General features: G+C 46.5%; 2 long non-coding RNA genes across 7 annotated transcripts in view; one reads left to right on the forward strand and one right to left on the reverse strand.

The window, feature by feature from the left end:
- Window positions 1-12471, forward strand: part of LOC103786225 (uncharacterized) — a 277117-nt gene that overhangs the window by 222152 nt on the left and 42494 nt on the right. The window contains exon 10 of the long non-coding RNA XR_004671804.3: window positions 10078-10416. This is a non-coding gene — a long non-coding RNA (uncharacterized LOC103786225). The remainder of the gene's footprint in view (window positions 1-10077; window positions 10417-12471) is intronic.
- LOC129397910 (uncharacterized) overlaps window positions 1378-12471 on the reverse strand; it is a 162204-nt gene continuing 151110 nt past the window's right edge. For 2 of the 6 annotated variants that reach the window (XR_008625535.2, XR_008625537.2), the window contains 3 exons: window positions 9186-9366; window positions 7267-8530; window positions 1378-5864 (listed from right to left, as the gene is read on the reverse strand). This is a non-coding gene — a long non-coding RNA (uncharacterized LOC129397910). The remainder of the gene's footprint in view (window positions 5865-7266; window positions 8531-9185; window positions 9367-12471) is intronic. The other 4 variants (XR_008625536.2, XR_008625532.2, XR_008625533.2 and 1 more) reach the window with 3 other exon arrangements.

Here is a 12471-nt window from a genome sequence, read left to right on the forward strand (position 1 = left end):
GCCATCATAAAACAAATGATTTATTTATGTTCATTAGTCTTAATTTTAGATGTGTTTCTGCCACTCCGAAGCTTATTAAACCAATTACCATAAATGAGTCTGTTCATTCATTTTCCATGAAATGCACAGGCCCAGCACATGTAACTGCTTTAACTACTTAGCTATTAATTACATACTAACTACATAAATATGGAAAATCATCGTACCTGTTTTATGTATCACCCCTGAGATGTGCATGTCGGTTTGAAATTGAGTGGAGTTACATCAAAATTACATTTCACTTCTATGAATTCAACCTTACGTGTTCAGCAAAAATAAAGAAAATGTTAAATGCTGTGGTTGATTACACACTCTCATGCTTCACTGTGTGTCCTGGAGTGAAGCAGGACTGGGGGCTCTGCAGTGCCGTGCCGCTCATCAGCCACAAGTGGCATAAACATCCACGCACTTATGACATAAACATCCCATGCGCTGAGTGTGAGCCTAGGGCTTAAAGAGAAATGGCCTCTAAACCCAGGCAACACCTTCCTTTGGTGTTCAACCATAGAAGCAGCCAACACTTCTACCAATGAAGGAAATGACGAAGGGCATGTCCACGTGGGGCATTCTGAGGATGGTTCAAGGTGATGCCCTATTTCCCTCTTATGTTCTGATATGAGAAGCTACCCTGTGGGTGAGCTGCAATCCACTCAAAATTAATGACAGATGGGTGGCATTTTCAGCGCAATTTGAATTTCCTCGTTTCTTTCTCATGTTTACCTCTCTGATGTTTCTGTGAATCCTTTCCTGAACTTTAGCCTGCACTCAGCACGTGCTCGTGGCCAGCTGAGCAAACCCAAGGCGAAGAGATGAGTGTGTTGGAAAGTCAGAACAAAAGAGTCGATAGGGCGTGTCAGTCTCAGCGTGGCTCCAGGCAGCACCTTCCCTTGGCAAAAGCTGTTTTTGAAACAGAAAATAATTCGGTTCTGATCCATGTGCAATGCTTACAGAAGCAACCTGTGCCTCAAAGGTCCTCTTTTTTAGGGTTTCTAAGGAGGCAACCATGTCCTAATTAAACACTAAGTAGGCCTAACCTGACCACTGCTTTTCAGTTATACTTTTAAAAGAGCCATTTTCTGAAAATATGCCCTGCCCTGAATTGAGCTGAGAATAGATATTTATCATTAGCTATAGCTGATATGCTGTGAAGGTAATTGCCTTCAAAACCTGAAGCTCCTTTAGTCATGAACCAAATGTTAAAATATAGAGTGAATTTAAAAATTATAGAGTGAATTTGGGCATTTCCAAGCACACACGATAATAGGTTTCCTTTGGACTGAGTCGTCTGAGTTGACTTTTTACGGAATAAAAATGTAAGCAATAAATGGAGACTCCACAATTTTCTCTTTATTGGATTCAACAGTCATCTGAATCTGAAGTCCCATTTGCATCGCTGTTAACCAAAAGCTGCGCCAACTTCACCTGGCCCTGCAGATTCTGGTGTACTAGATCACGGTGGCACAGAGATCTGAGGTCGGGTGATGGTAGTAGTTAGTCTTTGTGTGAGCTGGACCCTTCCCCAGGTCTCCAGGAGAAGGTTTCCAGGTGTTGCTATGGCCTGGCTTGTGCGGCACCACTGGGAATGCTGCTCATGGAATAGGATGGCTTTTCCTCCCTTCCCATCTCCAGGCCATCCTGCCATTGTCTGGTGTGAGGTCCTGCTGTAGGCACCCCGGAAAAAAAGAGAAACTCACAGACAGAATGTATGACAGACATAAAATGTGCTTCACAAAGTGGAAAGATTTCCACAGCTTCCATGGCTGTGTGTCTGTGCATGGATCTCCACAGGTGCTCTACTCTCCTGCCAGTCAGGTGCTCCGGGCTGCCTGGAAATAGGCCATTGGCAAGCGTTCATTAGCCCTAAAACATGGGACAGCCTTTTCTCTCTGGTTATAAGCAGCTGGAATTCCCCATTTTGTGGACATTGCGGCCTCGGGTTTATGAGCTACTTACTTCACTGCACTGTAAGACCTTGGCCAACACTAGCAGATGCTGTCCTCTAAGTGTCCTCCCTAGTTCTCTTCCCTCCTAAGTTCTGACAAGAGCTACGCATATCAGAGAAGGGACAAGAGCCTCTTTTCTCCTAACTCACATTCTCGCTCCACCCCAAGACTCATTACATACATCTGGGTTCCCTTTACAACAGCAAAAATTATGCCCCTGGACATCTATGTAGGAGGAGAATTCATACTTCATCTTAAGGTCATGGAGAAAAATCATGTAGGGGGTGTAAAGGGTTGAAAAGCAATGCCTCTCCCTGCCGCTGTCCAACCTCAAATTTATGTCTACTTGGAATCTGTGAATGTGGCCTTATTTGGAAACAGGGTCTTTGTAGACGTAATCAAGTTAAGATGAGGCCATACTGGGGTAGAGCAGCCTCTAAATCCAACATGACTAGTGTCCTTACAAGAGAAGAAAGCTGGGACACACACACGCGCACACGGAGAACACCATGTGAACACAGGCAGCCATCAGGGGATGCTTTGCAAGCCAAGGAATGCCCAGCATTGCTGCAGCACCAGGAGCCGAGAGAGAGGCCCAGTACAGAGGATCCCTCAGGGCCTCTGGAAGGAACAGACCAGCAAACACCTGGATCAAGACTTCTGGCCTCCAGAACAGTGAGAGGATACATTACCATTATTTTAAGCCACACAGTTTGAGGTGATTTGTTACGGCAGCCTTAGGGGTTACAACTGTGAATAAATGTTAGTAGCTCTTATTAAATTATCTATACTATAAAATGAAACAATACTGCTAGACACTAGTTAGGGAAGTTATCGGTGGTATTTAATGTATCTTACATTGGTCGTAGTGGGGACTCCACAATTATTTCCCACTTCTCATTCCTTATTCGATGGAGACATTTCAGGATTTTCCTCTCCATCCATTCCAATGAGATGCCTGTGTCATTATTTTCCTTTGTGGCCGATAATGCAAAGTAAGAGGTGTTTTTCTCCTGGGTCTGCTTGATGTGGAGCAACCCCCCCGGGGTCCCCCACTCCCCACACACAAGGCCGCACGCCCGAAGAGCAGGATGGTTTTCAGGTCTGGGTTAACCCTGCCCCTTGGATTGCTCTCAAATCCGCGCTAGAAATTGACACCACATCTCTGTTGTGTACTTTATCTCCGTTTCTCTTCCCAAACCCCAGTCTCCTCTTTTCTGTCTGTCCTGAACAGCGCTGGCCAGGAGGGAACATGGGTCAGAAGGGCAGGCAGGGAGGAGCTGGTACAACTCACGGCATCAAGACCCTGGTTTTTGGTGTACTGATGCAAATTCTGCCAAAGAGTTTTCACCCGTCTGCCTGGGGACCTAAAAACATCTTCATCAGGGCCTTAAACCAGAGCCTTTCGTTGGTCCAGAATCCCAATAGGAGAGATGCAACATGCATACACACTCAGGAAATGATCAAAAAGATAAGTCTACCCAGAATGAAAATTAATACAATCACGCCAGAAAACTATTTAGCAATCATCTCCTAAAGCTAAACATACAACATCATCTAAGATTCAATGATCCAACATACATGCACACGGAAATGCATACACCATGTTCAGCAAAAGACACGTGTATGTTCACGGTGGCACCATTTTCATAGCCCCCGATGTGGAAACAACCTAAGCGTTCTTCTAGAGTAGAATGAATAAATGCTGTGATGTGTCCACAGTGGAAAACTGTGCGGCAATGAGAATGAACATATGCAACAGCCTAGATAAATGCCAAAACGTAATCTAAAGCAAAAGGATGTCGACACAAAAAGGTACATATAACACGGTTCCACTTACATAACATTCAAAAACAGCACAAATGGGACGATGGCATTAAAAGTTTGTGTGAAAGCTACCACTGGAGGTGGAGTGGCTGGGGCCGGGAGGGAGCTTGGAGGATGCTGGTCATGCCTGTTTCTTGATCCCAGTGCTGCTGGCGTAAGTGTGCTTCCTTTTGGAAGATCCATCCAGGTATTCAACTGTGGGTTGTGCATGTCTAGCAATATTCACGCAGGCCAGCGTTGTTCAGTGTAGAGTGTAGACCGCCAAAGAACCATGAGATAGACCAAAGACTTTGATAAGAGCTTTCCAGAAAAGCCCCTCAGATGTGTACAATCCTAATGGGCCGCATTGGAGCATGCATTACAGCACAGATCCTTTCCTTTCTGCAGCCACAAACATCCCAAACCTCGGAACATTCTAGTACATGGCGCGTGGCTCCAGCCTGTGCTTGGCCAGACCTCCCCATGAGACCCCGTGTTGAGTCAGTCAAACGGACGGTGAAACAAATTATAATAATTTGAGGGGATGGACAAAATTGACAACAGGGTTTAGGGAAATGGCAGGTGATAGTAACACTGGATGAGGGCGGCCAGTGGTTACAGGAACATGAAAGGAGAGAGTGCTGTGGCAAAGGCCAGCTGGAGAAGAAGTGTCACCTTAGCTCAGGGGACAAAGCCCAGCAGAAGCAACTCCTCAGGAAGGAAGCTGGGGAGCAAATACCCTGACCTCACTCTCTACCACCAAAGCCAACTGAAAGTGAGAGGACAGAAGCCCACTGGGGAGGCCCATGCCAGGATGGGGGAGATGCAGCGTGGACCTGTGGGAACCAGAACAGAGAACCCCTGGCGCAGATGCTGAGAGTACTGCGCGTGAGGCCACGGAGAGCTGCAGCCCTTGGCCAGGCCCTCTGTGCCCTAGCTTTGAAAGTCTTTCAAAGCCTTTGAAAAATAGGTTTGTGTTTGCCTAATTTATTACCTTTAAATGCTGTCTTAGAAATGTCTTGATTTCTGACATGGTCGAAAAAGGGTACTTAGATAAGAAAATGAATGAATTCCTTGCACAGGGTTACCCTGGAAGAAAAATGCAGCAAGATTTGCTTTTCTTTTTTCTGATACCTTTTTTCTTGAAGTTTGCTAAATACAAATGTGACAAAATCCAAAACATGCAAAGTAGGATCAGGAGCAGTGGCTCATGCTTGTAATCGCAGCACTTTGAGAGGCGGAGGCAGGAGGATCGCTTGAAGCCAGCAGTTCAAGACCAGCCTGGGCAACATAGGGAGACCCCCATCTCTACAAAAAATACAAAAAATTAGCCAAGCATGGTGGCATATGCCTACAGACCCAGCTACACAGGAGGCTGAGGTGGGATGATTGCTTGAGCCCAGGAGTTCGAGGCTGCAGTGAGCCATAATCGCACCACTGCACTCCAACCTGGGTGACGGAGTGAGACCCTGTCTCTAAGACAAAACAAGAACATCCTGCAAAGTAGAAGTTGTTGAACAGAAGCCAGGGGGTGGGTGAAGAGACGACACCTGAAGTCAAGACAGGAACTGGCAACAACAAATTCAAGGGCAGGAGCTGGGTTCTGGTATCTGCCTTCTCCCTAAAACCTGCATGCTGCCATCTCTCAAGTATAACACAGCCACTCCAAAGCCCCAGAATCTCCGTGCACATTAGAGGGCTTTTCCTTTATTTGCTTTGTACTTACCTGAGACTTAATGATGGAGAAGAGACAGGGAGAGCACGTCTATGGTCATAGTTCATGTACATTTAAAACATGATTTATTTTGGTGGGGATGACATAGACTCAGAAATGTGCCCACAGGAGCAAACAGCTCAATGCATTCCACACTGTGGACACACCCAGCAGCCATTAGGCTGTGACGTTGTCTGGAGCCTTGGGTACGCTTGGCTGACCAGTTAGGCGGAGTGCCATGGGAGGGGCTGCCTGAGCCGCCCTCTGTGAATCAGCCCAGGCTTCTTGTTCCTGGTACACTCGGGAAATGATGGATCCTCCTAGGGAGAAAAATTATCCCAAAAAAGTGCTCGCATAGAGTTCTGGAAAGGAAAGAAAAACAAGATAGTTAAGTGGGATGGCATGAATTGAAGATGATACAGGTAGTGTTAGGCCATAGTTTATAGAAATAGTAGCATATGGCCGGGTGCAGTGCCTCACACTTGTAATCCCAGCACTTTGGGAGGCCAAGGAGGGCAGATCACAAGGTCAGGAGATCGAGACCCTCCTGGCTGACATGGCGAAACCCTGTCTGTTCTAAAAATACAAAACATTAGCCAGGCATGGTGGCATGCACCTGTAGTCCCAGCTATTCAAAAGGCTGAGGCAGGAGAATCGCTTGAACCCAGGAGGCAGAGGTTGCAGTGAGCCAAGACGGCACCACTGCACTCCAGCCCAGGGTAACAGAGCGAGACTCCATCTTAAAAAAAAAAAAAGAAAGAAAAAAGAAATAGTAGCATATCCAGCATTTCTGCCCAACCTCCTTTACTCATCTGGAAGAAGCAGGAACTGTTAACAATGTCACGAGTAAATGTAGTTAATTCTAAGGCATGACTTGCTTGAGAGCAGGAATGCTAACATCAGGGATGGTTGTAGTGTCAAAAGAAGATGTGTTTATAGAAACTTAATTGAACCTTTAGGCTGACAATGGGCTTAATAAAAATGGCCTCTTTTTGCTACTTTATCGCATGAAATCCAGTGAAATGAGTCAGAAGAAAAGTGACCTAATACATATTGCCACTCCATCAAATTCACCGTCACAGGAAGCTGTGGATTTAATGATACTGACCAGACTTTACAAGTATTGGGTTCTTTTGGTCCATTAATAATATTTAGGGTGTGTAGTAACCACAAATGATGGTGAGCCTGGAATAATGAGCCTTCAGGTCTTGGGGCTTATCCTGCTTTCTGGTTATGTTTTCCATATAGGATTACATAATTGGCTAGCAAATGTATAATGGTTTGGATGTAATAATGGCATAGTCTGACTTCCTAGCGGGCCCTGACTTTCCGAAAACCAGATTCATCCAAAAACTTAAAAACCAAATAAATATTCCTTCAAGTGATTAGTGCATTCCAGTTGTCATCTGGCTTGTAATGACTGGTTTTCAGTGTTCAGTGATGGCCCGGGCATAAAATAAATCTCGCTCCGATCCTCCATGTCAGCACAGGCATTAAAGCCCATAAACCATCCTCTGCCTAGTCTGTCATTGCCACCACGTTCTGAGTACTAGCTAATATAAACCTGCCCTGCTGGCCCAGCAGCCACCAGACAGACATTTTATGGTTGCTGTTCCCTAAGCCAGATGAAAATGATTATAAACTATAAGGGCTCTTTTGATATGACCTATTAATAGCCGTGTTATTTTTTGATGAGGGTAGCAGGGAGCCTTGGCATGGAATGGGTGAAGAGTGGGCACTGTCTCCCACCTCCCAGGGTGATACCTGGGGTTGCCCCGTGTGTCGGCCCCCGGGACAACACTGTGCCTCCATCTCCCACACTGCTGCTGCTGGCCTCCTTCTGTCCCTCCACTGGGAAAGAATGTTCGACATTCAAGCTATTCCAAGCAGCATCCTTGATGTCTCGTTTCACGGGTCTGTTTCACACCGTGGTGAGCGCTAGCTGTAACTCTCATATCTCAGCTATTTGTCTTGGCAGCTCCTCCTGTTTTGCTAACTGGACAGAATCAGGCAGAGGCGGCCTCCCCTGCACACAAGGGAAGGGGTGACATCTGTCATCCTCTTCTGCCTGCGGGACGCCCACAGAGGCCTCTGGGTAGGGCCAGAGGGTGAATGTCCTTCATCTTTCTCTTTCTCCCTCTCTGAGCTGTGAGGAAAATGCTGAGGGAACGATTTTGCTCACAGCCTTTAGGGCAGACATTGAAGCAAAACAGATGAGGAGGGTTGGCAGGGCTGACTCAGCAGTGGATACCTGGGGAGGAGACCCAGGGCTCCCACCTGCCACGCTGGCCACCCCTGGCATGAGTATGCACTTTGCACTCTCTCCAAGCCATGAAAGCGCCTGCGTGGGGGGTGGTGTGTTTTCCATGTGCCCAAGTGCCATGGCACCCCAGGCACCACCCAACAGGGCAGGGGCATTAGCCCAGGCAAACCTTTCTCATAAGATTAGATCTCCAGGCTCATCAAAATGGTTGAATACCTCCTGATGCCAAGGGAAGGAGAATGGGCCAGGGGAGGCAGAGCTTTAAGGTAGAATTTCTTCTGAATTAGAGATAACACTGACTATCAAGTTGCAGAGTTTATAGAGTAATGAAAGAGGATTCAGAATTCGGAGAATGAGTTCTAGTCACGTGTCAGGTGGGAGTAGCCATCTCACTATTGGCTTCTGCTTAGGGAAGTAGGGATAAGAAATTGGCTTCATCCAAAGTTGGCTACCACATTTCTGTGACTCACGGCTTGTGTCTGGCACTGGCCTTCAAGAAATGTTAGCTCCTTTGGTCCCAGTTTGGTTTCTTCGTCGGCCTTTACTGCAGATGTGCATAGTGGAACACATGCTCATTTAAAAGTCCTCCAGGGTAAAGTCCTCCTGTTGTCCTTTGGACAAGTTTGAAACATTCTAAGCAAGACGATATTCCATGGATACCCCTTGCTGTGGCCCTCTCATGACTGTTGTGTCCACATGGTACTGGGGAGAGCTCAGCCTGTCTTTGGGCCAAGCAGGATGGAGTCAGTGACAACAAGGACAGGGCTGGAGTCGAAGAGAAGACAAAAAATAATGTGTCAGAGTGTAGAGCATTTGTCTCTGAGGACGGGGTCAGAACAGTCCATCCTTGGCATTCACATGACATGGTTAGAGATTTCAACCCAAATAGTTATCTCTGTGGAGGACAATGTCACCAAGGATCTTAACAAGTAGTCACTGAAAGCCAAGGAAAGGGTGTCACACTATGGGGAAATTGATGTATTCTGGAAAGGGTGTCACACTATGGGGAAATTAATTTATTCTGGAAAGGGTGTCATACTATGGGGAAATTGATGTATTCTGGAAAGGGTGTCACACTATGGGGAAATTAATTTATTCTGGAAAGGGTGTCATACAATGGGGAAATTACTTTATTCTGGAAAGGTTGTCTTACTATGGGGAAATTAATTTATTCTGGAAAAGGTGTCATACTATGGGGAAATTGATTTATTCTGGAAAGGGTGTCATACTATTGGGAAATTGATTTATTCTGGAAAGGGTGTCATACTATGGGGAAATTGATTTATTCTGGAAAGGTTGTCTTACTATGGGGAAATTAATTTTTAAAGAAGCCACAGAGAAATGACAAAATAGACCATGTGTAGGCACTTTTTGGCAGTGTTTTGGGGCTTTCCTTGCCTCTATAGGGACCTTTTCTCACCTGATCCCTCGTGGGATGGTTTTGGAGCTGTTTCTCATTGGCTCAGATTCATTTGCCAAATGGACTCTTAGCTTCACTCCTCCACTCCTGCCCACAGGGTCTTGAGAAAGTTGTTTCACCTTATTGAGCCTCAGTTGAGTCGTCTGTGAATAGGAAGAATCTTGATTACCTCTTGGAGTTCCTGTTATACATAAGCGACAGAATATCTAGATAAAATGTGTGCAATTGAATTTTCTATTTTGCATCAGACTCTTCTTGTTTAGCAAAATAGGAAAATTTTGAACAAGAAAAACCTCTTTATTCCCCTCTGCCTCTTACATCGAAAACTCTTAATTTCTAGAGACAAACACTTCACAGTTTCCATTGTAGCATATTTCAGTGTCTTTCATCATGGAGAGCCAGAAACTGTTATCTAGTTCATAAACCATGCACTTCCCTATTTGGCAGGAGTGAGCAAAGGGCCAGTTGCACCAAATAGGGATTTTATTGTTGCCTGGAGAGCGTGGCTTACATTTTGATGAGAGAAGACAAGGAACGTTTTGGAGCATGCTTCCCAGGCTCTGGAAGGACAGCACAGTAGAAGAGGGGCACCCCCAGCCCTGAACACATCACAAGTGTGTATCACAGATGTCCAGGGCCTTGGCCTGGTTCCATACAGGCACTGTCCAGGCAGCCAGCTGAGGCTCCATGCCGGGTCTCCACTTCCTCCTCCAGGCACGCTACCTCCTCATCCCTTTCAGCAGGGTCATTTAGGGCTGGTATGCTGGCTTCCCTGTATAAGAATCGCCAATTTGCCACTCTTATCACTTTTCCCTTGTCATGTTCTGTCTCTGTCTCACACACAGACACCTGCCCTACTGTTATTTAAAACATTGCTTTTGGCACTTTCCAGGCCAAGCTATAAATAAAGGGTGGACTGACCTTGTCAACTGTTAAATTGGAGCCATGGTGCGTTGCCTAGAACATCGAGGATGACCCCGAGCAGCACAGCAGACCAACGGCTGAGAAAGAGCTCATTCGGCTCATCTAACTAGGATGCCGTCCTGCCAGAGCCCTAGGGGTTCTCGTCGTCTCCTAGGGCAAAAGCAGCATGCAACCCTTATGAACCCATCTTGGAGGGCATTCGGGGAGCCCAAGACAAGACCATTGGTAGCATCAGGGTCACTTTTGGGGGTCTCTGTGCTGGACGGCTGTACCTCTCATGAAATGGACAACTGACCATAAGAAGGAGGTAAGTTACGCGTGGACGGGAAAATAAGAAGCTCCTACTTAGGGCTGTGATATGTGCGGTAACCATTTAACGTTAACAGCATCCATGTGAGACAGATGCTAGTACTGCCCCATTTCATATTGGCGGACATTGAGGCACACAGACTGTATGACTTGCCCAAGGCTGCCCACCTGGTTAGGGGAGCTCCAGGATTCCAATCCAGTCCGAACTCAACACCAGGGGTGGCACCTACAGGCTGGGGTCAATCTGGAAGACTGCCTGTTGTATGGCCTGGCAACTAAAAATTGTTTTTTACATTTTTAAATGGTTGACAAAATTAAAATAAGAGGATATTTCATGACATCATCAAATTACACAAAATGCAAATTTCAGCATCTACAAATACAGTTTGATTGGGACACAGCCACCCTCATCCGTTTGCAGGCTATCCCTGGCTGCTTACAGGGTCCACATAGTCCATAAAGCCTGAGATATTTACTATCTGGCCTTTTATAGAAAAAGTCACCAAACACTAATCTGAAATGTTTGCATCAGAACCCCTTGTGGGGCTTGTTAGACTGCAGCTCCCTGGTCCCACACCCAGTCTCTGATTCAGTAAGTCTGGAGCAGGGCCTGGGAATTTACATTTCAAAATAATTTCCCAGGTGATGCTCATACTGGTCCACAGACCACTTTGAGAGCCACTACCCTAAACCCCAGTGCTCTACTGCTTGTTGTCAGGATGGCCGGGTCAGGTGAGAAAGAAGCCTAGACATCCCTAGAGCCACCTGCTGTGCAGCCACCTTTTGAGAAAGTGTCCCCAGTGATCTTTTCCCAGGTTAGCCTTTGTGGCTTGGGCATCCAGCCTTTCAGAGATATGAAACCACACACATCTTCAGAGTGAACAGCTGCTCACCCCGATGTGCTCAAGGGGTGCAGGATGTGGACACATCCTACTGAATGAGCCAGACAAAGTAACTGGATCTGTCCAGAACACCACGATGGGTGACGTTGCCATCTGCAGCAGTGCTGTACTTCCTCCCACCAATTTGTAAAGTGCAGGCAGGACGCTGGATCAACTCGCTGCTGCTGAGGCCAGTGACCTCTAGGGCGTATTCCCATATTCCTCTGCGGTAGCTGCTCACCTTTGTAAGCATGTGAGTTATTCGTGCTGTCTGTTGTGATCCTAAGGAATCCAATGGTCAGGACCAGAACTTCTGAAGTACAGCCCAGCATTGCTGTCTGACATCCCCAGAAAGCAGATTTTGAGATTGGCATGATGGCCATTAAGCAGGGCGTTCTCTCTGGAGCAATGTCTAGCCGGGGTGGGAGTAGGGAGAGAGAGAGGGGGGCTGCTGAGAATATCACAGAGAGATGGCAGCCTTTCTGCAGCATAGGCCTAAGTGCACACTCACCTGGCTATCACTGAGAGGACTCTCTGTTCAACAGGGCCACTCAGGGGTTCCCCTGCATGGAGATCTGAGTGTCCAGGGAGGGGACATGGTGAGCATTTCTTTGTTCAAAGTGTGCAAAGGAAAATCTGCCCCATTCCTGCCAAAGTGGTTGACATGGAGGAAAGGGGAGTGCCAGTTCTGTAGGCTGAGGTGGTGGCTGTTAGAACTGCTCCTAGGCTACTTGGTGTTCTGGAAGGTTCCCCTCTATGTGAGATGAAAGAGCATATCTTTAAGAGCTGCAACTTTGAAGCTCTAATATAGAATGCTTTTGGTGGCAAGCAATACTTCGGAAAGGGCTTGAAGACCTCTGAAGATCCTTGGTGGCCTAGGCAGTTCCTTTATTGCCAGGGCTGTGCAGGACTAAGCTTCAACAGCGCCACCGTGTGGCAGCAGAAGCAATTGCAGTGGTGCATTGAGGGTTTTCTTTTGCACTGAGAACTCAAGTCCCACTTTCACCCTTGGACCTGGTAAATCTTTGGGGTTCATGGACAATTCTGAGGAGGAGATACTTAAGAGAGTGATGTTAGAATTTGATGTTTTGGTTTATTGTATCAGAAAATAAAAGAAATTGGATTTATAGCTCAGTTTGTGGTTCATATCAATTTAAATAGCTTTGAAATGC

This window comes from Pan paniscus, chromosome 5, assembly GCF_029289425.2.
Source record: "Pan paniscus chromosome 5, NHGRI_mPanPan1-v2.0_pri, whole genome shotgun sequence".
Lineage (NCBI taxonomy): Eukaryota > Metazoa > Chordata > Mammalia > Primates > Hominidae > Pan > Pan paniscus.